The sequence below is a fragment of the Taudactylus pleione genome, unplaced genomic scaffold (assembly GCF_031769625.1).
Source record: "Taudactylus pleione unplaced genomic scaffold, aTauple2 ptg000695l, whole genome shotgun sequence".
Lineage (NCBI taxonomy): Eukaryota > Metazoa > Chordata > Amphibia > Anura > Myobatrachidae > Taudactylus > Taudactylus pleione.
In genome coordinates this window covers 432,407-457,544 of record NW_028285097.1, presented here as the reverse complement: position 1 = coordinate 457,544, position 25,138 = coordinate 432,407, and the positions used below count along the sequence as shown (strand labels likewise).

The 25,138-nt window shown below is 48.2% G+C and overlaps 1 long non-coding RNA gene across 1 annotated transcript; it reads left to right on the top strand.

Annotated features, from left to right (window-relative positions):
- Positions 1–849: 849 nt before the first annotated feature.
- LOC148477731 (uncharacterized) lies at positions 850–24,000 on the top strand. Its single transcript, XR_015872480.1, has 3 exons — positions 850–968; positions 22,182–22,468; positions 23,643–24,000. It is a non-coding gene; the product is annotated as an uncharacterized LOC148477731 (long non-coding RNA).
- The last annotated feature ends 1,138 nt before the right edge of the window (positions 24,001–25,138 follow it).

The following is a 25,138-nucleotide window of genomic DNA, read 5'->3' as shown; positions in this document are numbered from 1 at the left end:
GGTGCATACACACGTGACGATCTGTACCACCAACGACATGAAAGATATCTTTCAGTGAGTCATCCTGCCACATCTCTGAACATGCAAAGTTGATGATATCGTCCAGATTGGCCTCATGTACGGACGATCATAGATATCATTATCGCTCATGCGGTAACGCGCATCGTTGGTCGTTCACTGCATAAAAATGAACAATATGAATGATATATCGTTAAACGATATCGTTATCGTTCAAATCGTAACGATATATCTGTTCGTGTGTACGCACCTTAAGGCTTAGGCACTAAGGAGGGAGGGTTAGGCTTAGGCACCAAGGAGGGAGGGGTAGGGGTAAGGGTTAGTCTTAGCTTACTTATCTAAGGTTGTCGGGATTGTAACTGTCGGGATGCAGCTGTCGATATTCTGACCAACGACATCCCGACTGTCGGTTCACATACCCAACCCCCCTCATATATTTAATCATTTTGTGTGACCCAGTGACCCACCCTCCGCCTTTCGCTTACATGCTCCCAGTTCCTTAAAAAAAACAATGATCAGTTCTGTTTCAGTGCCAGTGGTAGTGCCAGGCTGCAACTAGCTGGCCTGGTATCTGCTTCTTAATTGGCTGGTAACCATCATTATTGCAGATCATCTAATTTTGAATTATTTGCAAAGTGAATAGATTACTAGACCTAGTTATTCTTAGCTTTGTGGCATTCCCTGTGTGTTTATGTTAGGACAGTTATTGCTAGCCATGCAGTATTAGTGGGAGGGTATTGGGGGATGATTGGATTCATTGCATACACATGCAAGCACTAACTATTTAAGTGCATAGGAAGGTTGAAGGCCCTTGGGCTGTGTAGGGCATAATTATTTTAAGTGCATTTCTTACCAAATTTGTCATTATACCGAAGTATAACTGAAGGAGACCACTCTAACCTTAAACCATTCATCAACAAGAATATATGGACAAAGTATAACCAGGAAATGTAAGTTCACAATATCTACACTACAAGCACCTGCTGTCTGCATCACCTGGACAATCCTCACTGGTCTCTGCTTGCTCACTATAAGAACTTACACCTGCTAATACCCCTTTTACACCAAAATCCCGGGTCTGACCCAGGAATTTGAACACTGGTCAAACCCGGATCGAACTCTGCTTCAGACCCCGTTTACATTGCAACTTGACCCGTGTTATTCCCGGGTATGCCCCGTTTACACTGAACCCGGGTAATCCCTGCTTTTCTCTATAGAAGTCATTAAAAATGGTCTGTTTTAAGGTCTGACAAAGATGAGGTCACAAAAGGCAACAAAAGAGAGGGGTGGGGACTGATTACAGCATTGCTACAGGTTGCAGTTCTGGCTGTGGCAGGCTGTGTATCAGCCTGCGTTTGTGGCTGCTGGTCAGTCTGTGGTACAGACTGCTGTTTAGGCTGTGGATCAGCCTGTGTTTGTGGCTGCTGGTCAGGCTGTGGTGCAGGCTGCTGTTCTGGCTGTGGTAGGCTGTGTATCATCCAGCGTTTGTGGCTGCTGGTCAGGCTGTGGTACAGGCTGCAGTTCTGGCTGTGGCAGGCTGTGTATCAGTCTGCGTTTGTGGCTGCTGGTCAGGCTGTGGTACTGGCTGCAGTTCTGGCTGTGTATCAGCCTGTGTTTATGGCTGCTGGTCAGGCTGCTGGTCAGGCTGCAGTTCTGGCTGTGGCAGGCTGTGTATCAGCCTGTGTTTGTGGCTGCTGGTCAGGCTGTGGTACAGGGTGCAGTTCTGGCTGTGGCAGGCTGTGTATCAGTCTGCGTTTGTGGCTGCTGGTCAGGCTGTGGTGCAGGCTGCAGTTCTGGCTGTGGTAGGCTGTGTATCAGGCTGCGTTTGTGGTTGCTGGTCAGGCTGTGATACAGGCTGCAGTTCTGGCTGTGGCAGGCTGTGTATCAGGCTGCGTTTGTGGCTGCTGGTCAGGCTGTGGTGCAGGCTGCAGTTCTGGCTGTGGCAGGCTGTGTATCAGGCTGCGTTTGTGGCTGCTGGTCAGGCTGTGGTGCAGGCTGCTGTTCTGGCTGTGGCAGGCTGTGTATCAGGCTGCGTTTGTGGCTGCTGGTCAGGCTGTGGTGCAGGCTGCTGTTCTGGCTGTGGCAGGCTGTGTATCAGGCTGCGTTTGTGGCTGCTGGTCAGGCTGTGGTGCAGGCTGCAGTTCTGGCTGTGGCAGGCTGTGTATCAGGCTGCGTTTGTGGCTGCTGGTCAGGCTGTGGTGCAGGCTGCTGTTCTGGCTGTGGCAGGCTGTGTATCAGGCTGTGTTTGTGGCTGCTGGTCAGGCTGTGATACAGGCTGCAGTTCTGGCTGTGGCAGGCTGTGTATCAGGCTGCGTTTGTGGCTGCTGGTCAGGCTGTGGTGCAGGCTGCAGTTCTGGCTGTGGTAGGCTGTGTATCAGGCTGTGTTTGTGGCTGCTGGTCAGGCTGTGATACAGGCTGCAGTTCTGGCTGTGGTAGGCTGTGTATCAGGCTGCGTTTGTGGCTGCTGGTCAGGCTGTGATACAGGCTGCAGTTCTGGCTGTGGCAGGCTGTGTATCAGGCTGCGTTTGTGGCTGCTGGTCAGGCTGTGGTGCAGGCTGCAGTTCTGGCTGTGGTAAGCTGTGTATCAGGCTGTGTTTGTGGCTGCTGGTCAGGCTGTGATACAGGCTGCAGTTCTGGCTGTGGTAGGCTGTGTATCAGGCTGCGTTTGTGGCTGCTGGTCAGGCTGTGGTGCAGGCTGCTGTTCTGGCTGTGGCAGGCTGTGTATCAGGCTGCGTTTGTGGCTGCTGGTCAGGCTGTGGTGCAGGCTGCTGTTCTGGCTGTGGCAGGCTGTGTATCAGCCTATGTTTTGTGGGAGTTGATCAGGCTGTGGTGCGGGCTCTGTGCAGGTTTGGCATGCAAGTAATGGCTGCATGTGTGTCTCTCTGCAGGGCCCTGACAAATGACATCATCTGCCAGCGCCCCAGAAGCTCCAATCAGCTAATAGCAGAATATAGCTGGGTCAAATAATCCGGGTAGCACCCGTTCACATTGCCGCATGACACGGGAAAAACCCGTTTTTAACCCTGCTCTCAACCCGAGTAAGATTGCCCGGTAAATCGACCCGAGTTATTTTTTTGGGAGCCGTTCACACAGAGCCTCAACCCAGATTGACCTGGCAATAATCCGGGTTATTTGTTTGGTGTAAAGGGGTTATACTATTTGTACTGACTCGCTCGTTTCACAAACAACTCATATCTTACTGTATACAGTGCCAATTTCAGTTTATTTCTTAGAAATAATGTCTTCCCACCTCTTTTCTTTCCCTAGCCTGTCATCTGTCTTCTAATTCAGCTTACTTTAATATTCCATTTCTCATCTTTTCCGCTGCTCAATAATAGCTTGAAAATTTTGCAGGCACATTTTCCTCCATTGTACTATTACTTGCTTCTCTGCATTCATAGGGTCTCATTCAGACCCGGTCGCAAGCGCCGATGCGCTCGCAACCGGGTCGATGGTCCCCACAGAGCATGCGCAAGACTCGGCCAACGATGGGAGCTCCATTGCTAGGGGTCTCGTAGCAGACAGGGCGAGCTGTCGATGTTGAGTAACAGCTCGCCCCATTTGCTGGGCGGGCCGGGGGCATGCCCGGCCAAACGGAGGCGTTCCAGTCGTAATTCTTGCTGTTTGGGGGTGGCCCCACTGACATCATTGATGATGTCAGTGGGGAACTTCCTACTCAAACAGAGCAGGAAGTTCCCTGGGGCTTACGAGTGCCCAGACCCAACTTTAGGGTCTGGTTGTAAGCCCCGATGGTCACGATGGTGATGACCATCATGACCATCACCCTGATCGCAAGCTAAGCTGTAGGTGGTAACCCACATCTTAGCTTGCGACCTGGAGGCAGCACTTCAAAACAAGAAGTGCACGCCCTCATTCAGAGCGAGTGATCGCTTCTTGCAATCGACTCTGAATGAGGGCCATACTTTATTCCTACATCTAGTTTTCCTCCCCCTATTCAACTCATCCACACCATTATCATGTGTACCTCCCCCTCCACTCAGTGTCTACCTAATCCTCTGCTCTACCCCCTTTTTCCACCTATATAATTTCCCCCTTGTCTCCTCCACCTCCTCCTTCCTATATCTCCTCTCCTTTGTCTGCCGTCCTCCCTCTCCTCTCACTACTACACTTTCATTCTCTTCTACCCATCCTATGTCCTACTACCCCACTGCTAATCCCTCCTCCAAACCTCCTCTCCATGTCACCCCACCCCACCCCCATCATATTAAACTCCCTCCCTGCCAACCGCCTACATGTTCCCTTCCCAGCACTGGTCCCCACACAATCTCTCCACTACATTCATCTCATCCACCCATATTAAACTCATCTTCTCGCTACAGCAACCCAAATAATCTAATTCACATCTCTCCCACAAAAACTGTCCCTCTATCCTGTGCCCTCTGGAATGCCAGATCAGTATGTAACAAACTCGTACCCACCCACGACCTTTTCATCTCAAAAAATTTGCATCTCCTAGCCATTATTGAAACCTGGATTTCACCCTCCGACACCACTTCCCCTGCTGCTCTCTCCTCTGGGAGCCTCATCTTCTCTCATACCCCTCAGCCTGGGGGTCACCATGGTGGTGGGGTAGGGGTCCTTCTATCCCCTGGTTACTCCTACCAACTCCTATCCTCTGAACCATCTCTTACTTTCTCTACATTTGAGGTTCATGCTATACGCCTCTTCCAACCAGTTCACCTTAGAGTAGCTGTCATTTACCATCCCCCTGGCCCTCCTTCCAAATTCTTTGACAACTTTGCTTCCTGGCTCCCTCACTTTCTCTCCTCTGATCTTCCCTCTATTATCCTAGGTGACTTCAATATTCCTATTGATATCCCAACAGAAGCCTCTGCCTCCAAACTCCTTACCCTCACGTCTTCATTTGGTCTCTCCCAATGGACCTCCTCACCCTCCCATGTGAGTGGGCATTCGCTTCACCTGGTCTTCACTCATCATTGTGATATTTCTGATTACTACAATTCCACATTCCCACTCTCTGACCATCACCTTCTCTCTTTTAACCTATCCCTCTCTCCTTCCCTTCCTCTACCTCCTAAGGCCACCATCACTAAGAGTAACATTGAGGTTATTGACACCATTTCTTTTTCTTCCCAGCTTGAATCACTTCTCTCCCCTATCCTGTCTCTCTCCTGCCCTGAGCAAGCCATTTCCCTATACAATACCTCCCTTACTTCTGCTCTGGACTCTGTTGCTCCGGCGATCACTATTCACCCTCACAGATTTACACCTCAACCCTGGCATTCCAAATGCACCAGATACCTGCAAAAGTGTTTGTAAACTGCTGAGCGACAGTGGAGAAGATCACGCTCTAAGGCTGATTTTCTCCATTTCAAATTTATGCTGTCATCATTCAGTGCTGCTCTTTCCCTCTCTAAACAGTCATATTTCAAGAACCTCATATCCTCTCAGTCCTCAAATCCCCAACGTCTCTTCACCACCTTCAATTCCCTCCTCCGCCCAGCCCCTCCTCGCCTCCCCTCCTCACTCTCTGACCTTGACTTTGCTACCTACTTTACATCTAAAATTGACTCCATATGTCAGGACATCATATCCCACCAGTCCTCCTGTTATCCACCTCCTCTCTTCCCAGATCACCCCTCTCCTTCCATTTTACTGACTCTAACTTTCTTCTCCCCTGTATCTGGAGAAGAAGTCATGTCCCTCATCCAGTCCTCTCCCCCTTTCACCTTCCCCCTTGACCCTATCCCTTCATGTCTCCTCCTCTACCTCTCTCCTTCTGCCTGCTCCCATCTTGCCTACCTCCTTAATCTCTCCCTCTCATCAGGCACTGTCCAATCTGCATTCAAACATGCCCTTGTCTCCCCCATACTAAAAAAAACCTACCCTTGATTCTAACACTCTCTCCAACTACCGTCCCATCTCTCTCCTCCCTTTTGCCTCCAAGCTCCTTGAGCGTGTTGTTTACAAGCGCCTTACCACCTTTCTTTCCTCTCACTCCCTCCTTGACCCTTTTCAGTCTGGCTTCTGTTCTTTCCACTCCACTGAAACTGCCCTCACAAAAGTCAGCAATGACCTCCTTGCTGCTAAATCCAAGGACCACTACTCTCTGCTCATTCTCCTTGACCTTTCTGCTGCTTTCAACACTGTGGACCACCCTCTCCTTCTGCAAATCCTTCACTCACTTGGTCTACGTGACACTGCCCTTTCCTGGCTATCAACCTACCTCTCTGACCGATCCTTCTCTGTCTCCTCTCATGACTCCTCTTCTCCCCCACAGCCTCTTGCAATAGGTGTTCCCCAAGGTTCTGTTTTTGGACCTCTCCTTTTATCACTCTATACATCCTCACTAGATGAACTCATCAGCTCTTTTGACCTCCAATATCATCTCTATGCTGATGATACTCAGATCTGCCTTTCTTCCCCTGACCTCTCTCCCTCTCTCCTCAGTCCTCAGTCTCCAACTATCTCTCTCTGCCATTTCTTCCTGGATGTCCCAGCGATTTCTTAAACTTAATATGTCTAAGACTGAGCTAATCATCTTCCCTCCCCCCTACATAACCACACTTCCAAATATTTCTTTATCAGTTGATGGCACAACTATCTCCTCTAGCCCCAAAGTGCGCTGTCTTGGAGTTATCCTGGACTCCTCCCTCTCCTTCAAACCACATATCCAGAATCTCTCACAGTCCTGTTGTTTTCATCTTAAAAATATTTCCAAGATTAGACCCTTTCTCACCCAGGATGCCACTAAAACCCTCATACACTCATTGGTCATCTCCAGATTGGACTACTGTAACCTCCTCCTATCTGGCCTCCCCTAATCCCTTCTCTCCACTCTCCAGTCTGTCCTTAATGCTGCTGCTCGGCTCATCTTACTCTCAAAACAATCTGCATCTGCCTCCCCTCTCCTACAAGCTCTCCACTGGCTCCCCTTCCCTTTTAGAACCCAATTTAAGGTTCTCACACTCACTTACAAAGCCCTCAGCCATTCCTCTCCCATTTACATCTCTGATATCATCTCCCTCCACTCTCCTGTCCGCCCTCTTCGTTCAACAAATGCTCACCGCCTCTCATGCCAATTGATTACTTCCTCCCACTCCCACCTCCAAGATTTTGCCCGCACTGCTTCCCACCTTTGGAACTCTCTCCCACTTCCCATCAGACTCTCCACTTCTCTTCAATCCTTCAAACAGGCTCTCAAGACCCACTATTTCATCAAAGCCTTCCAGCTCTCATCTTAACTTGCTGCTACATACTCCTTCCTCCCTGCCTGCCTCATCTGTGTCACCCCTGTTTGTCTGTCCCTCCCCCTTACAATGTAAGCTCCTATGAGCAGGGCCCTCTACCCTCTTGTGCTTCTCCTTACTCTACCTTCATCTACTTCTTACTCTCTACCAGGGCACCTAACACTTGGTTGCTTTGCATTGTTGATTATCTGGGTGATATGGTCGCGAATGTAGCAATGTATATTATCCATGTCCTGTAATGTATTGTACTGTACTGTAAGTCACTGTAAATCAATCTATTTGTTTATGTACTTCATAAGGCGCCGCGGAACACTTGTGGCGCCATATAAATAAATGATAATAATAATAAAAACTGCTGAGTCCTTCTACTGCTCCTTGTTGCGTTCTTCTTGAGAGATAAGATGTCTCATCTCCCAGCCCAGTGTCACTAACCTGCCACTGCCAATAGAGGAAGGGAGGGAGGCGGACGCCTGCCACTTCTTCTCTACTGAGAGAATCTGAATCTAATGGAAGGCAGGGCCAGCGGCCGTGCCATCCACTGGGCATTGCTCCGGCTGTGCCACCCTCCCTAGAAGACTGCAGTGCGGCTGTATGTGTGTGATGTCCGTCCAATACTGGCGGCTAGGGGCAGGCTGGGCCCTGCCCCCAGTCTGGCACACTTTTAAGTATTTGGGGACAGCCAGGGGGCAGGTGTTACCCTATAGAAGCCTATGGACTTCTATCCGGAGAGAGCTCTGAGAGGGATCCAATCGGATCAGACTTCTGGGTCATAGACCTGGAAGTCCATCATTCACAAAGGACCGCTCTTACCAATCTTGCCGTCCTGTGTTGCCGCCCCTTCCCTCCTCTGCTCCCTCCCCCTGAGCTTATATATCCTGAATTTAGCGCAGGACGGAAGGGGGGGCTTTTCCTGCGCCCGCCGGATACAATGACGCTCCGGGCAACTGACCTGCTTGCTTGTGCCTGGAGCCACCACTGGATGTGTCATTCCACAGTAGCATGTTGAATTCCCCTGCTGTACTCCCTGACTCCCCCTTCTGGGCTGGTATCACACTGTGATTCCTGCTCAGAAAGGAAATGAACATCAGAGTTATAGTCACTGTGCGGGGAAAACATTACACTCCCTGCTGACCTCAGGCATCACACTTTTCTCCTTCAAAATGCCAGAGGGTAGCAGAGCGATATCATATGTTATATAGCAGAGGTGTAATTACTTGTTAAAAAAGTATCAAAAAATACTGTCAGAGGTAGCCAAAAAAAAGGTTAACTGGTCGGATTAACCAATGAATCCAAAGATGGAAAAACAGAAAAACTTTATGACATACCTCTGTATTCTAATAGTCATATACCTCCTCAAATGGTCGACGCGTTTCTGCTCTTTGCTCTCTGGCAAAGTATTTTTGATACTTTTTATAACCTGTTTTTATGAACATATTCTGTACATATTGTATGTAATGATACATATACATGTTTTATCATTTGGAATATTTGTATGAGTACATTTTTGGACTTTGACCTATGGATTGTGGTCGATTTTTGGTGATTACTTCAACCTGAGGACAAGAAGCACAAAGACTTGATGTGCAGTCCTAATACTTTATAAATTGTGAGTTTGGTACGCAGTACTTTAGGCAATTCTTAAAAGAAACCGTTGTGTAATCACTAAACCCGCTCTGATGTGAGTGAATGGTACGCCAAATCGTTGTCTTTACACCAGATACCCTTTGGGTGTTAATTTCTCCTTTCAAAGATACCTTTATAGGAGGCCTCCATATGTATTTTATGTGAGTCGGGTATGCATTCTTTTAGGGCACCATACACTTTCACAGGGTGTGAAACAGTGTTGGTTTATTTTTCCTGTTGAGAATATCATATGGTGACACCCCATTTATTTCCTTTTCGATGCATACGCATGCGCAATGCAAATTAATCGACCGACTGCATTCGTCTTTGCAACTGTTCGCTATGCTGCACTCACTCGCATTGAGCGATTTTTCTCAATCTGCTCATGCATATAATTCATGCGCGAACCAGAATGGGAAAGTGCTCAGCCGTAGCCCGCAGTTGGGTCGCTATTTTGAGTGACAGTGCCATTTATGGGTGGCAACAGGGGAAGGTGCTTGTGAACGGGGGAGTGGATGTGCGGACGCAGGCGTACCCGACCATCAGAACAGAGTTTAATGGGTGTGCATAATTAGCAAAGTAGCGTCATTGAACATGTGACTTGGATGATTTTTCCATGAACTGCTCACACTGCTTCCTGGAGGCTAGGTCTACCTTAAGTGCTGCGAGAAGCTCCGATGGCTCCTGATAGTCCTGATTAATCCTACATTTTCCGGAGATGTTTGTTGCGAGTGGCAAGGGGTGTCTTTAAACACTTGCGAGTGCAATAAGCCCTCGCCCGCTAAGACATAGAGGCGTCCTTACACCGCAAAGAGCGAGCACATGTTTTGCATAGCCGGCCCCTTTTTGAGAGCGAGCGGCCGCAAATAGGGCCTGATTCAGACCCGGATGCTAAGTATTTTCACACTTTAATAAATCAGCCCATTAGTATATAAGTCCCACTAAAACTGAAATCAACATTTATGGTTTTAAAGTTGTAGTAGAATACAGTAAAAAGCTGATGGCTCAGCATTAGATTAAAGATCATACTGTATTATATTGTGATTCATTTTTTTTTCATTCATAATTTCTGTATTTCATTTTAATCTACGGTATCAACATTTTAGTAAAACAGAACTTGGTAAAAAAAAAAATTTTTCAATTTTACATTTCTTACACAGCAAATTGCTTCCTCGTAAAAAAAAAAAATATCTTAAAAAAGTAATTATCAGCAAAGGAGCTTTACGGTGTAATGCAGTACTTAGGTATATTGGGAAATTGTAATTACGCCATCAAGCTTTTGACATAATACTGTCATGAGAGAACTACATCCCGCATCAACAGCATTCAGGCTGTTTTGACAAGAAGCAGAGTTGAGTCTATTAGTTTAATAATGTAAGTGGCATAGAATTTAATTTATTAAAGTTCATTTTGGGTGTTGTATAATGTATATTAAACTGCTGTCTCTGTGCATGATTCAGAGCCGAACGCTCTGACCAGAGCGCTCGCTCTGAATCAGGGCTATCCTCCCTAAAAATGGAGCGGCCTCATGGACGCTCGCATAGCTGTGGGTTGCGACGAGACCCTGCGGTAGTGTCTCGGTGACCGCAAGCCCTGGAGTTATTTTGGCTCTATCAGAGACAAAATCACTCCCACTGACATCACTAGTGATGTCAGTGGGGTCGGACCCAGACGGTAGGTGTTCCCATGGGAACTCCTCCGTCTGGCAGCCACGTCCACGGCACGCCCACCAAAGGGGGCGTGCTGTCACTCACCATCGACAGCACGTCCCCTTTGGTGCGAGACCCCGAGCGATGTATTCCTCGTCGCTCGCCGGGTCTTGCGCATGCGCACGACAGAGCTCCCTCCGTCGTGCGCATGCGCATTCGGGCACAATCGACCCGCTTGCGAGCATCCTTCGCTCGCTCGCGGGTCCGAATGAGGCCCTCTGTCTTTTGGTTGCTCAAATGCAGTTCTATTAAACACAGAGAGCAGTTCAGTGCTAGGTGAAATCGTACCACAGATTTATTTATGAAGCAGTGAAAAACTTAGAGAAGTTGCCCATTGCAATTAGTTTTTTTTAAATGCCAAAAGATACAGTACTGTACAGTATGGTTTCCAGAATAGTATACGAAGGCGGAATAAGCGTGAGTATAACTAAGAATACTATGGGCCTGATTCAGAGCCACTCGTAAGTGGCAGCTCGTTCGCTCCGAGCGATGTTTGCCGAACTGCGCATGCGTACGGATCGTTATACGCATGCGCGAACCAGTCAGTGCGGACGAAATTCATGTGCTTGCAAAATAGTGAATGCCTGCTAATTTGAGTGACAGGATGAGGTGCATGTGGGTGGTAACAGGGGAAGGTGCTTGAAAACAGGGAGTGGAGATCCGATCGCAGGCGTGCTTAAAGGTCAAAACGGGCGTTTTATGGGTGTGCATATTTAAAACAGCAGCGTCATTGACCACGTCACTGGGTTATTTTATTGGCAGAACTGCTCGCAAAATTGTGATAGCAAAAACCAACCACAAGAATAGCGAGCAGCTTATACCCTGTTCGATGTACTCGATTAATTTAATAAATAGTGGACATGACGTAGGTTGCAAGCGGCCAGGGGGCGTAGTTTCCCAAAAAACGACCGCAAGTTTTGTTCGCTCGTTCAGACCTAGAGGCGTGAACAGACCGCAAACAGCGAACGGTTCATTTGAATAGCCACCCCTATTTTCTGGACGAGCGAGCGCAAATAGCGACCAGCTCTGAATCAGGCCCTATGTTTTTTGCTGTATGGCTGTTGATGACAGCCTTGTTGCTGGGCAGATTATAAGGCTGTCTGGTCAGCTGGTTGGGTGAGCCAATGATATGGCTTGAAGGAGTGGTCAGATGATCAGTATATATTGGGCTGTGTGAGCATGGACAGCCTCTTGGTTCCTGGATCTTTGAAACAGGATCAGGCTGAGTATCTTTGCCCTTTTTATACATTCTTTCCTTCTTTGTATTAACAGTTTTATATGCCTTTCTTTGGTCTCCGTGTCCCTACTTTCTCACTTGTGCTATCTTTCAGCCAGCTATACAGTGTCCACGCCGGCTGTCCCATCCCACCCATCTACACCTCCTTGTCTTAGTTCCCCACCTTCTTCTCTTCTTTCACATCCCCCCCCCCTCCCCCTCTCCTGCCAAGGTTTTCCCAGGCGCCTGCCTGCGCAAACCCCAGCAGCTCACTCGCTGACACCCTGCAATTTTGCCAGCGGGAGATCCCGCTTCCGCAGCTCCCCCTGACTCTGCATTTGTTACCCCCCCCCTGGAGGTTAGCGCCATTGTGCATCTCTCAGATCCCTCACTTGCCCTCTGTCTGCCGGCGGTCCCGGGCCCTGCCCGCGCAGCGGGCTCGGCGGACATTTTCTCTCCCGGCGGCCATTTTGTCGGGGCTCCTCCAGCACTATCCCGGCGGCCAGTACAGCGGTCCCCTCCCCCTCCTCCATCGCCCAGCGCACTCCTCCGCCCAGCCCTCCAGACTCCCTGTCGCATACCTCTCCGGCGGGCGGGAGCTCTCCCCGCTGCGTCCCCCTCAGGCCTCCGCCGCTATTCTTTCTCCCCTACGCCCCGCCCACTTGGCGGCTCCCTCACTGTCCGGGTCCCCTGCACTTGGCGGGCCTTCCTTTCTTCCCCAGTTCACCAGCGGCCCTGCTTTAACTACATGCCCAGCGGCCATTTTACATGGCGGCCGTTTTGGGTCCCACATTTGTAGGGGGACCCAGCCCCAGCATGTAAGCCCAGGCTGTTTCCCCAGCTGCGCTGTCAGCTCATCTACACATCTGCCGCCCACCCTAGCCACCGCCCCTGTTTCCCCCCCATCTCCTGCTCCCTGTCTTTTTTATGTCATCCTCACTGCCTCACACCCCTTTTTCTCTTCCACCAGCCCCCCCCGTTCCCCCCGTCCTAGGTTTATGTGTTTTTGTTTCTGCCCCCCCCATATTTTTCTTCTGTTGTATCGCTCCCCCCCATTCTTTTGGCTAACCTTCCTTTCACCTTCATCCCTGCCTTATTTGTTTACCCCATTGGCACACTGCCCCTTATTTCGGCTCTGCCGCCTGGCATTTTCGCACCCCATCTTCCTATTTCGTTTCAACATACTTCCACCCCGGTTGGTCCCCTGTACCCCCTCTGCTTGCAACCCCTGCTTCTGCACCTAGTGTTTTCCCCCCCCTGTGCCTGCACCCTTTTCTTCTGCTCACCTTTCTCCTTTAGTTACAGGTCTGCCGGGCTCAGATGTGGTCACTCAAGTCAATGCAGTAGTTTGTACGGCTGCTGTTACAGTGCGCGCCGAGATGGCCCGGGATTACGGAAGAGTGTTGGGAGAAGACTCTAGTGATCCTGGAGACGGTTATGGTGGTCGAGCTGGTGGCTCCGCCGCCTTAAAACATCAAAGATGGCGCCTCGCAGAAGCATGGTAGAGGAGGTTCTGGGTCCACCTGGTGCTGGCGAGTATGATTGTGTCACAAATTTTGTTATGACTCCAGTTTTTGTTTTACATCTAACGTTTGCCTGGCGCGCTCGCGTTAGATTGACAGGAGTGTTGCGCAGAGGTTAGAAAGGGGTTTAGGCGGTAATTACAGGGAGGCTTATGACGCAGTTATGGGGGTTAGGAAACAAGGGTACTGTTCATTGTGTGAATTCAGCTTTTGCTGTGCTCTTTGCGTTTCAGCGAATAAGGATCCGCAGAAGTAAATTTGTTGATTTTTCTTGTGCAATTTTGGGATGTCATAGTGTGGAATCAGGCGACTTAGGCGAGTGTCGCAATTTTTGTGAATATAATAAATTGGGTTGGGGGTGGAGTTACATTCTCATCTGTGCCATGGGCTATTTGTCGAACAGAGTGCGGATCACAGGTGGATTTATTATACATTTGTGTTGTAGTAACATGTTTGTCTAGTCCAGGAATTTGGCATGGGGCGATTTCGATGCCCAATGAGGGCGGAACCATGGCGGTAGGGTGGTTATCCCTTTTGGGTACAAAGGGTGTTTCAATTTGTTTATAGGTCACGGAGCAGCGTCGACCCTCCTTGGTCACGGGGCTGCCTCCGCATTACCTCTTCGAAACAGGGGTAATCCTGGTTTATTAAGGTATATGTTTCACCAGTTATGGTCCCCGATGCGTTGTAGGTTGGGCTGTCGTTTGCCCTCATGCCGCACTTGCGGGGGTAGCTCCTGTCCAAGGATAGCCTACGTGTATAGGTGGTTTTATCTCCCGTCTCAGGGGTTAGCTCTAAGGGAGCTAGTCGGGCTCAGGCGCCTTTTTGTTTGGCTGTTTTTCTCTGTGCAGCGCAGGTGGTGTGGTGGTTAGCGTTCCTCCCTCCCAGCGAAGAGGTTATGGGTTCGGTTTCCACCTTGGCCTGATATCTCCCTCTGTTTGTGTTCCTCCATGTATTCTGTTTCAATGCGTGGGGTTTTAGTGGTGTTCAGGTGAATTAGCAAAATAATGTTTGCCTTCAGGCGGTGCGGTTTCCGGCACCTATATCGAGAAATCCATTTTTCTTTCGCATGTTTAGGCCGGCACTGACCAGGTCGGTGTAGCACATCGTCCGTACGGATTTCTCTTCATGGGGGCGGGAAGGAGTGACGTCTGTTTGGACCTCCTCTTGGGGCGCAGTCACCTTTTTTCCGTGTTTTGGGTGTTCCAGTTGCGCGTGATATGTTGATAGGTTTTTGTGTCCAGTTGGTAGGTTGGAGAAGGAGATAGTCACGATAGCAGGTTATGGTTGTTTGGTAGATTTTGTAGCGTAGTGGGAAATGGACCACATATCACACTAGGCATTTAAGGTTTTGAGCCTCAGTGGAAACATTTAAAAGAAAAAAAGAAAAAAAAAAAAAGAATGATGTACGGGGTTGGTAAGTTGTTTGCTTAAATGCGGCTGATTTATAGGTTTACACAGTTTGAGCACGCATTTCGTTGTTAGGCATGGTTTCTTGTTCAATTTAACGGTGAACTAATTTGTACTTCAGCGGCAATTGTTGCTGCAATTTGTTTACCAATGCGGCTGGCTGGCCAGGTGTTTTGGGCTTTCAATTGGAGGGAAATTTTTCAGCGTGGTTTATTACGATACAGGTTTTTTTTTTTTTCGAGTAATTGTTGCTGTTGGAGCTGTTCCCAATTTTCATGGCCCTATAAGGCTGGTCAGTGCGCTGAGGATTAATTATTTTCTAATCTACGCAATTGGGTGCAGCTCATGCCATCTACAACCGAAACTCGTTCCTTTTGCATTTGTTTTGTCATTTAGTTTTGTGCATTTAGGTTCAGAATATTATATTTCTACATACAAATTGCGCTTCGGTCTCTCGTCCCAATGATACCTAGGAGGTATTCGTCTACCTGGCAATTTTGGTGAGTTTATGGGCTCAGCCATCTACGGTTTTTCAATATTTACTTTACTTCTTTGTTTGGAGCCATTCATAGTGGAGTGGCTTCAAAGTCTCTGCGGTGGCGGCGCCAGCGGGGATCTCATCTATTGTAAGCTTAAATGTATTCATGTACATACCCAGTCAGTTATTACATGTTGGGTGAATGGTTTCCCCGTTCGCGTCGTCTCCCGGCGGCTTTTTGATGTGCATTTTTGATGCATTGCTTGTGGTTAGGGGCAGGTGGCTTCTGACGGGTGGTAGGCCTCGTTTTTACATTTGAACTTTCCAGCTGCAATTTTGGAGTGTTTAGTTTCTTCAGGGATTTTGTTTAAAGATATTGGCCCTCATTCAGAGCCGCTCGTTAGCGGCAGTACGCTCGTTCCGAGCGATGTTTGCACATCTGCGCATGCGTACGCTTTTTAGTACGCATGCGTGAACCAGTCAGTGCGGCCGAAAATCGTTTGTACGCTATATAGCGAGTGCCTGCTATTTTGAGTGACAGAATGAGGCGTATGTGGGTGGTAACAGGGGAAGGTGCTTGAAAATGGGGAGTGGAGATCCGAACGCAGGCGTGCTTAAAGGTCAAAACAGGCGTTTTATGGGTGTGTATATTTAAAACAGCAGCGTCATTGACCACGTCACTGGGTTATTTTATAGCCAGAACTGCTCGCAAAGTTGTGGTAGCAAACACCAACCACAAGAATAGCGAGCAATTCATACGCTGGTCGATGTACTCGATTAATCTAATAAATAGCGGACATGACGTATGGTGCGAGCGGCCAGGGGGCGTTTTTAACAAATAAACGAGCGTATGTTTTGCTCGCTCGTTCAGACTTAGAGGTGTGAACAGACTGCAATGTGCGTACGGATCATTTGAATAGCCACCCCTTGTTTTTAAACGAACGACCGCAAATAGCGAACGGCTCTGAATGAGGGCCATTGTTTTTCAGGGATTAGTGGTGCTTTGCAAGTTTTTATTGGGCAGTTCAGACCATAAAGGTGGGGGTGGATAGTTTCCGTTTCGCAACATCCAGAGGTTTATTTGCCCGGTACACCTTGCGGTGCATTACAGATGTGGCGCCCTGCTAGTGAACACAAGGAGAGTTTACAAGGAGGGCGTGAGGCCTCGCTTTTACATTTGAACTTTCCAGCTGCAATTTTGGAGTGTTTAGTTTCATTAGGGATTTGGTTTAAAATATTTTTTTTCAGGAGATTAGTGGTGCCTTGCAAGTTTTTATTGGGCAGTTCAGACCATAAAGGTGGGGGTGGATAGTTTCCGTTTATCAACATCCAGAGGTTTATTTGCCCGGTACACCTTGCGGTTCATTACAGATGCGGTGCCCTGCTAGTGAACACAAGGAAAGTTTACATGCCAATCTTACCCTGCATTCTACAGTTCACCTAGAGCACGAGGGTGGTTTACAAGCCACTCTTATCCTACATACTACATGTTAGTTTTCTGCGGTTTTTGGCCTAAGTTTTTATTGGGGCAGTTTCTATGCTTCAGTTTCTAGTACTCATTTTCTTCGAATCGGCGCAGCGATTGCGGGGGCATTTTCCTGCAGAGTTTAGGGTGTGCAAACGGCTGCCTATGAGACAAGTATTCAGTTGCGAATAGAACTAGTTGCGCACCTGGCGACAACCTGAAACGTTGTTTACCAACCAATCGTTGAACGACTAGCATTCAACAATTGGGGGGTGGTGAAGGGATTTTTTTATTTTTCCTCCCGGAAGCCTTGATCCGGCCCAATTTGGTTCACAGGTAGGTTTTTTAGTTTTTCCCCTTCACTCAGGTTACTTGTTTCCCCTCTTATGCATCCCTGCTATTTAGTTGCCATGTGTTTTCTTAAAGTTGTGTCGGGATGGTTTGGGTTTGGTGCGATACTCATGGTGCGGGTCTTTGTGGCCCACTGGGATTGCAGCAGTTGACAATTTGGGTTGTGAATGATGTGCGCGGTTTGGTGTTGAGTTTCGTGCTTGAGTTTCTTGTGTCCTCAGTGACTAAATAGGATATGTCTGACTAGGAGGTGTTGCCTGTCAGGAGCAACAAGGTGCGTCAGCAGAAAGGCGAGAGGTGATCGTTCGTAGTGAGAGATTTTGTGGGCTTCAAGCCAAATGGGAGGATGTATGATCTGTATGGTGTACAGTGTGACTCAGAGAGTGGTGTATAAGCATGGTGCGTTAGACAGGACGAAGAAGAAGGTGAATGTGTCAGAAGACTGTCATTAGGAGTCACTGGGTGGCTTGGTTGTGAGTCATAGCTTTTAGTTGGAGATTTAACTCGGTATTTTTCAATCCTGATTGAGGGCATCTTGATGACTTGGATTCAGTTTCCTTATTTAGGAATTCTTGTTTTGGGCTAGGTCGTGTTGGGTGGCGGGCCAGTTTCCTTTGGAGTCTGGCTTTGGCGGGAGTACGCTGCAGCTCAGTGGCTTTATGTGGCGTAAGATACGTTGTGGGGGCACTTGCCCTCGATGAACCTGGCGAATTTGTCCTGCTCCGCACGGGGGGGACCCGGGCGCTTTTTGGTACGGAAGCGCCTCGGATTGGCCCAGGAGGGAAGTGGGACCCTCGCAGCATTAGTGCGTCTAGAGGGGGGACGTGTCAGTCGTTCCCCAAGTATTTCAGCAAAGAAAAAGCTAGAACTGAGTCTGCAGCGTCTCTTTGCCACCCTGGTTAGGTTAATTCATTATAAATAAAAGCTGTGACCTTTTTTAGCCAAGCTCTGGTTGTCTGTGTCGTTATTTATTAGTTTAAGTTAAGTAAGCTATACAAGGTTGTTAAGGGTTAGAAGCAATAAACCAATGTATTTCTTACAAGCAAGCATCTCACAGTACTTTCCTTTCTCACTGATTTTTTGCCTTTGTTCCCTGCCTTTTAACTCACTTGGGGCCCTATTTACTACAATACGCATTGGTAATGCAGATTTTAGTGTGATATTACCGAGTGAATACGCATTGCGAATTCAGGCAATATCACAGGGATTTACTACAAATCCCTTGTAGGGACAGAGCTTGCGATAAAGCTCTGTCCCTGCGAATCCCCTCCGCACACTAGTCACTGTACTTTCACCAAAAAATACCGTGACAAGTGCCCTGCGCATGCGCCGACCGGCCACTGCTGCTACCCCCCCGGGGCTAAACCCCGCCCCTGCGATCGCGGACCCCCTGCGACCCCCCTCTCCCTTAATTACACCTACCTGCATGATCCGGGCTCCGGTGGTGTCCTCCATGTCCTCAGGTGTCATCCCATACTGCACTGGGACCCAGTCTCCTGATGATCGGGCCACAGTGCAGTATGGAAGACCAGCTGACCGGAGGGAGGACATCACCAGAGCCCCGAACTCCGGTCCCTGGAGTCAGGTAAGTTAATTTTTTTGAACTTTTTTTTTTACTTGTTTTTACACTGTATCAGCATGTGGTCTATTTAGACCACACAGCTGATCACTGGGGCTGGCTCCGGGCTCTGCTCTCCCCGTCAGAGCAGAGCAGGAGTCCGGTAACCGGGGGAGACCCTGGATAACATCACCTCCAGGTGGCGTTATTATTATCACAGGGCTTTCCCCAGTATTTTTTCTCAATTTATTTTTAGTAACTTTGGCCAGATCATATTTCCCATTACAATTATGGGAAATGCGATCTGCTTACTAAACATACCGTATATACTCGAGTATAAGTCGACCCGAATATAAGCCGAGGTACCTAATTTTACCACGAAAAACTGGGAAAACTTATTGACTCGAGTATAAGCCTAGGGTGGGAAATGCAGCAGCTACTGGTAGTAATCCCCCCCTGGTACTGTCCCCAGTAGTAATCCCCCCCTGGTAGTGCCCCCAGTAGTAATATCCCCCCCTGGTAGTGCCCCCAGTAGTAATATCCCCCCCTGGTAGTGCCCCCAGTAGTAATATCCCCCCCTGGTAGTGCCCCCAGTAGTAATATCCCCCCCTGGTAGTGCCCCCAGTAGTAATATCCCCCCCTGGTAGTGCCCCCAGTAGTAATATCCCCCCCTGGTAGTGTCCCCAGTAGTAATACCCCCCCTGGTAGTGCCCCCAGTATTAATCCCCCCCTGGTAGTGCCCCCAGTAGCAATATCCCCCCCTGGTAGTGCCCCCAGTATTAACCCCCCCTGGTAGTGCCCCCAGTAGCAACATCCCCCCCCTGGTAGTGCTCCCAGTATTAATTTCCCCCCTGGTAGTGCCCCCAGTATCAATATCCCCCCCTGGTAGTGCCCCCAGTATTCCCCCCCCCCCCTGGTACTGTCCCCAGTAGTAATCCCCCCCTGGTAGTGCCCCCAGTAGTAATATCCCCCCCTGGTAGTGCCCCCAGTAGTAATATCCCCCCCTGGTAGTGTCCCCAGTAGTAATACCCCGCCTGGTAGTGCCCCAGTAGCAATATCCCCCCCTGGTAGTGCCCCCAGTATTAATCCCCCCCTGGTAGTGCCCCCAGTAGCAATATCCCCCCCTGGTAGTGCCCCCAGTATTAACCCCCCCCTGGTAGTGCCCCCAGTAGCAACATCCCCCCCCCTGGTAGTGCTCCCAGTATTAATCCCCCCCCTGGTAGTGCCCCCAGTATCAATATCCCCCCCTGGTAGTGCCCCCAGTATTAACCATCCCTGGTAGTGCCCCCAGTAGCAACATCCCCCCTGGTAGTGCCCCCAGTATTCCCCCCCCTCCCTGGTAGTGCCCCCAGTAGCAACATCCCCCCCCTGGTAGTTCCCCCATTATTAATCCCCCCCCCTCTGGTAGTGCCCCCAGTAGCGATATCCCCCACCCTGGTAGTACCCCCCGGTAGTAGCCCCCCCAGTAGAAAGACATGTAAAAAAAAAAAAAAACACTTACCTGTAACCCCGCTCCTGGTCCCGACGCTGCTACAGGCTCCTCCGCCGCTTTGCATAATGGGAGAGACGTCGTCATGACGACGTCTCTCCCATTACCCACTGCGGGAGCTGGAAGATGGCTCCCGCAGTGGGAGCAGCAGTAGCCGCTGAGAGTCTGACAGACTCTCAGCGGCTGCTGATTACACCAAACACATAGCTGCCGGCTCCGGCGGCTGTGTGTTTGGCAGTGTGTAGTGCTGACCGAACTCCGTCCGGTCAGCGCTACACACGCGGTGCAGGCTGTGTCACAGTGACACAGTCTGCACCGCGGCCCGCATGGTACGCTACTCAGCAGCGTACCATGCGGGCATGACTCGAGTATAAGCCGAGGGGGTGCTTTTTCAGCACAAAAAATGTGCTGAAAAACTCGGCTTATACTGAGTATATACGGTAAGTGATACTTAGGGGTTGGAGCAGAATTTTACGAATTCTAGTCCAATTGCTCTTTAGTAACTATAGGTGAAACTAAAATAATGAGAAATGGTGTGAAAACACAAAACAGCCTTATTCACTTTATTTTAGTAAAAATAATGTTAATAAATAGAGCCCTTGAAGTCGTCGAGCCAAATGTAATAGAGTGAGAGTTAGCAGTAATCTCTCACATGGGCTGAGTTGTATCTTCAAAATAGGAAAACATGTGGATGAGAGTTTACATGGTGAGAGTTTTTTGTCTGTAAAAACATGGGAGTGTGCATGTTCTCCGACTCTGTTACATTGGGCCAGTTTAAAAAGTTTCAGAGTTTACAGTTTTTAATTGTACTGTGTTACTGTACTTTTCACTTCTCGTGTGAGCACTACAGTACTGTATGTAGACTCTTCAGTAGACTGTGTTTGTTTTTGGTGATATGTAGGGTCTGGTCAAGAATTGTACAGTAGGGGTTTATTGTTTCCAAATAGTTTTGAAGGAAACTGACGGTACAGTGTTCATTTTCCACAGTGCAGACACCACCAACACCATCAATGCAGGAGGAGGAGGAAGGTGAGAGGGGTAATGATTACATCAGTTATGGACACACTAGTGTACTGCTACTGCCTTTTTTATTTTTTTTGTATATTTTTTTTTCTTATACACACAGATTGCCTGGTCATTGAACTGGAGGAGAAGGAGCCTCCTCCTCCTTTAGGCTTTGTAAGTACTGTACACTACATTGGCTTGTATCTCTCTACTTTTTTTTCCCCATTCACAGTGACTCTCCCCCTCCGGTACTCATCTCCAACCTTGTTCTCCTTACACACTAATTCTTTCTGTACTTGTGTTTTTTTTCTCAGTACTGTAATAATACCCGTAGTAATTCTATTGTTGTAATAGTACTGTTGTGCAGTACTGTAGGGGTCTTTTTTTTTTTCAGAATCAAACTGCCAATTTTTTTCGTGTACCGAATCACAGCTTCTGTCAGTCAATCATCGGGGGGTGATATACAATAAACATTGGAATTCTGACGCATGCGCTGTGTAGTTTAGGAAAAGTGACACTTGGTGGACAAAAAGTTGTATTACATGTTATGATTTTTTTCCAGTGCTACGCTATGTTCCCTTACGAAACATTCAAGGCGTAGTGTGTGGAGCGAGATGCATGGCATATGGAGCAACAAACTAGCTGGGCCCATCTGTATTTTACGCTGTAAAGTGCATGTGTCCCGCTCTGCCTGCTTCATCCCGGCTGTAATTTCTATTTGCAGTATCACATACTAAAATAAACAGCAAAATAATTGTCATTATTATTAATACTGATACTGTTATTATTCCATCCATATATTACAATTTGTGTGATTACATACAATGTTTGCGCCACTATAGACTGTGTTGCTATATTGACTCTCAGAGCTCGGAACTCTGAGTTGCGGCTCTCTGCAAAACAGTCAGACGATCGCTTTTCTTCCTTAGAGCTGCAGATACAATGAAATGTTTTTCCGACCGTAAGCAGTATAAAACTGAATAAAGGTGCTATTCTACAAACGTTTCAGAAATGGAAATAAAAGAGTGGACAGCTACTACTCTAAGCTCTGAACTTGTATAATTGTCTCGCTTGTCCAACTTTAAATTCTCTTCTTGTCCACAGCCCCTTCTGAAGTGCGAGTATACAAGTGTGAAACCACCTCCTGAATTATAATTACAGAGGCTTGCGGTGCCCGGTCCGGCCATAAATCTACCAGCTACCAGCTGACAGCTAACTGCTTAAAACGACTCTCGTTATTGGCAAATTTTTAGTACAAGCCGTCTTAATCAATGTTACAGCCATCAATAAATTATAGCACAATTGTGATATTAACTGAATAAGACAACATCACAGCCGAGGTAATCTCTGCATTGCAGAACCAAACAATGAACTGACACAGAAGCCTATGGGTAAGTGACGGCTTCTATTTTGTATTTTGTCTTCTGAATGTCTTGTATAGTAAATCATTTCTTGGAGTAAAACATCTGCTGAAGCCATAAGCATTCTGAGGTCTCTCCTGTGATTGCCATTGATATATACAGAGTCCGCTTTTCTATATAAAGATACCATCTGATTGGTTTAATGCGAAGATTGATGACCAACTGTTGTGGAACTGGAGGCCAAAGTCAGGGGTGCAGTCGTAGAGACACGTACTGCCGAATTCTAGCATCTTCATTTAATCCACAATTGCAGTCAGAGGCATTAATAAATACTAAATCCACCTTCAGATGACAATTACTGAGTCATACATCCCAAAGTTTAGGCTCAGTGAATCGATAGAGGATGTTTGGCCAATGGGGGTGGCCTAGCGCCATCATGGAGGCATAACCTCACCCCCGGGGGAGCGCCTATCGCTGAAAAGCACTGTGCTACCCTTATAACTCTCCGCACCCCTCCACCCAACCAGTCACTGGGGCACACCAGTGGTAGGAGCGTGGGCCACCCAGTCCAGACAATGGCGGAACAAATCCCTCATATTGGGACTGTCCAAGAATCAGGACAGTGGAGAGTGATGCCGATTACACTGTTCTGTCATTCTATCTGTGTTTGTCTTTCTTGCAGTATGCCATTATTTAATGAGGCATTTGTGTTACTCTGGATGATCACACAGGTATGCCTCCCAACCGTGCTGATTTAGGCGGCACAAGTCCCGACTTGAGCGCCATGTCCTGCTTTCCCAAACAGAACAGCTTTATCGGGTGGGTGGGAAAGAGGGGAGATGTCAGAGCAGGACAGTGGGGTATGGGGTACATGCATCTGCCGCTGGTGCTTACAGCAATAAGTGGGTGCTTGGTGGAGAGTATGGGGCAGCTAGGCTAGAAGACCTGAGTAGTTACTAACATTTCCTATCCGTGGTATCAGCATAGTGTGTGTGGCCACGTCATGATGGGATGTGGCAATACCCCCTGTCCTGATACCACAGGAATAGCTATCTGGGCAACTAAATAACTCTAAAGACATAAAAACAAGGTTGAAAAACACTGGAACATAATACAATGTGTGAAGTAAAAGCTACAGGACGGCATATACAAAGTTTACAAACCAATGAAATTGATTTACTGAAGGTGCATATTTTATTTATAGATTGGTTGGTGTATCCGTGCCTGCACCCAGCAGCCACACAGGGCATTACACAATGGAATCAGTCTGGGTCAAAGTCATTTGAAGGTGAAGACCCCATTTATTTATATTTCCATACTTGTGACCTTCAGCTGTTTCACCTGTGGAGTGTCAGAAGCAAAGAGCCATCATGTCGGATTCACCAGCACTGTACAGATTGTACCACGGGAAATACAGACCCCGCAGTAGCCAGTATATATGAAATAATGCCGGTGGTTCTGTCACTGATAAAGGAACGAGCAGTGCTACATGCCAATAATAATTCTAGCTGCTAATCTTCTCCTCCTGTCATGTTCTTCAAATGAAATCCAATAAAAGCTACAGGAGGATTGAGATCACTTTGGCTACTAAGTTATTAAATAAAGTTACTTTATAAATTACTTTCAGTTCCCTTTTATTCATTATTCATAAGGGGCTGCTTTAACTATGCTGCTCCAGGAAAACCGCTTTTGCCCATTTGATCCATGACTCCAATTAATGTTTTTTTAATTATCCTTTGTTTATATAGCAGTAACTTATCCCATTGTGTGCTACAAACAGAAGTCTTTATCGCATTGGTGGATCTTACAATCTGAAGCAGTGGAGCTTACAATCTAATTTCTCTATCATAGACATTGAAGCACGGCCGCTGCTTGTCACTGAAGGCTTAAGACACATATCCTCTAGACGATATGCTCCATGAGTGATAGCGTCTAGTTTTTCCCCGTTCCTCGTTAACGATATAGCGCCTGATTCAGAGACGGACACTCTGAACGAGTGCTCGCTCTGAATCAGGGCGTTTTTGTTTTTATTTTATTCGGCTTCATGGCCGCTTGCATAGCTGTGGGTGATCACCCACAGCTATTGCGAGCAGCCAGGTTGATGGCCGCGATGGTCAACACCATTGCGACCATCGGGCTTGCGACGAGACCCTTGTGGTAGGGTCTCGTGGCCGCAAGCCCCAGAGAGCTTGGAGGTGGCCCCACTGGTGATGTGGGGCCACCCCCAAACGGCAAGCGTTTCTTCAGTAACGCCTCCGTTTGGCCAGCCACCCCCCCTACCCGTCTACCAAACGGGGCGAGCTGTCAATCACCATCAAGCACCCTTCACTAGCATGGTCTCGCTCATGTGCATGACGGAGCCGGCTCCGTCGTGCGCATGCCCAGTGGGCAAACATCGACCCGGTTGCGAGCCATCAGCACTTGTGACCGGGTCTGAATCAGGCCCATAGTTCAGTGGCGCCACCCTCCCTCAACCCTGTACTTGCAGAACCTAATGATATTGTCAGGTTGCCCTGCAAGTACGAGCGATGAAAGATGTCGTCAGCGACCAGCGGGAGCATGCATCGCTGGTCATTGACGGCATACACACTGAAGGATATTGCGGACGATGAACAATAATGATATTGTTATCGGTCAAATCATCCAATATATCGTCTAGTGGATACGCACCTTTGGATTATACCTGATGGAGGTCAGGGT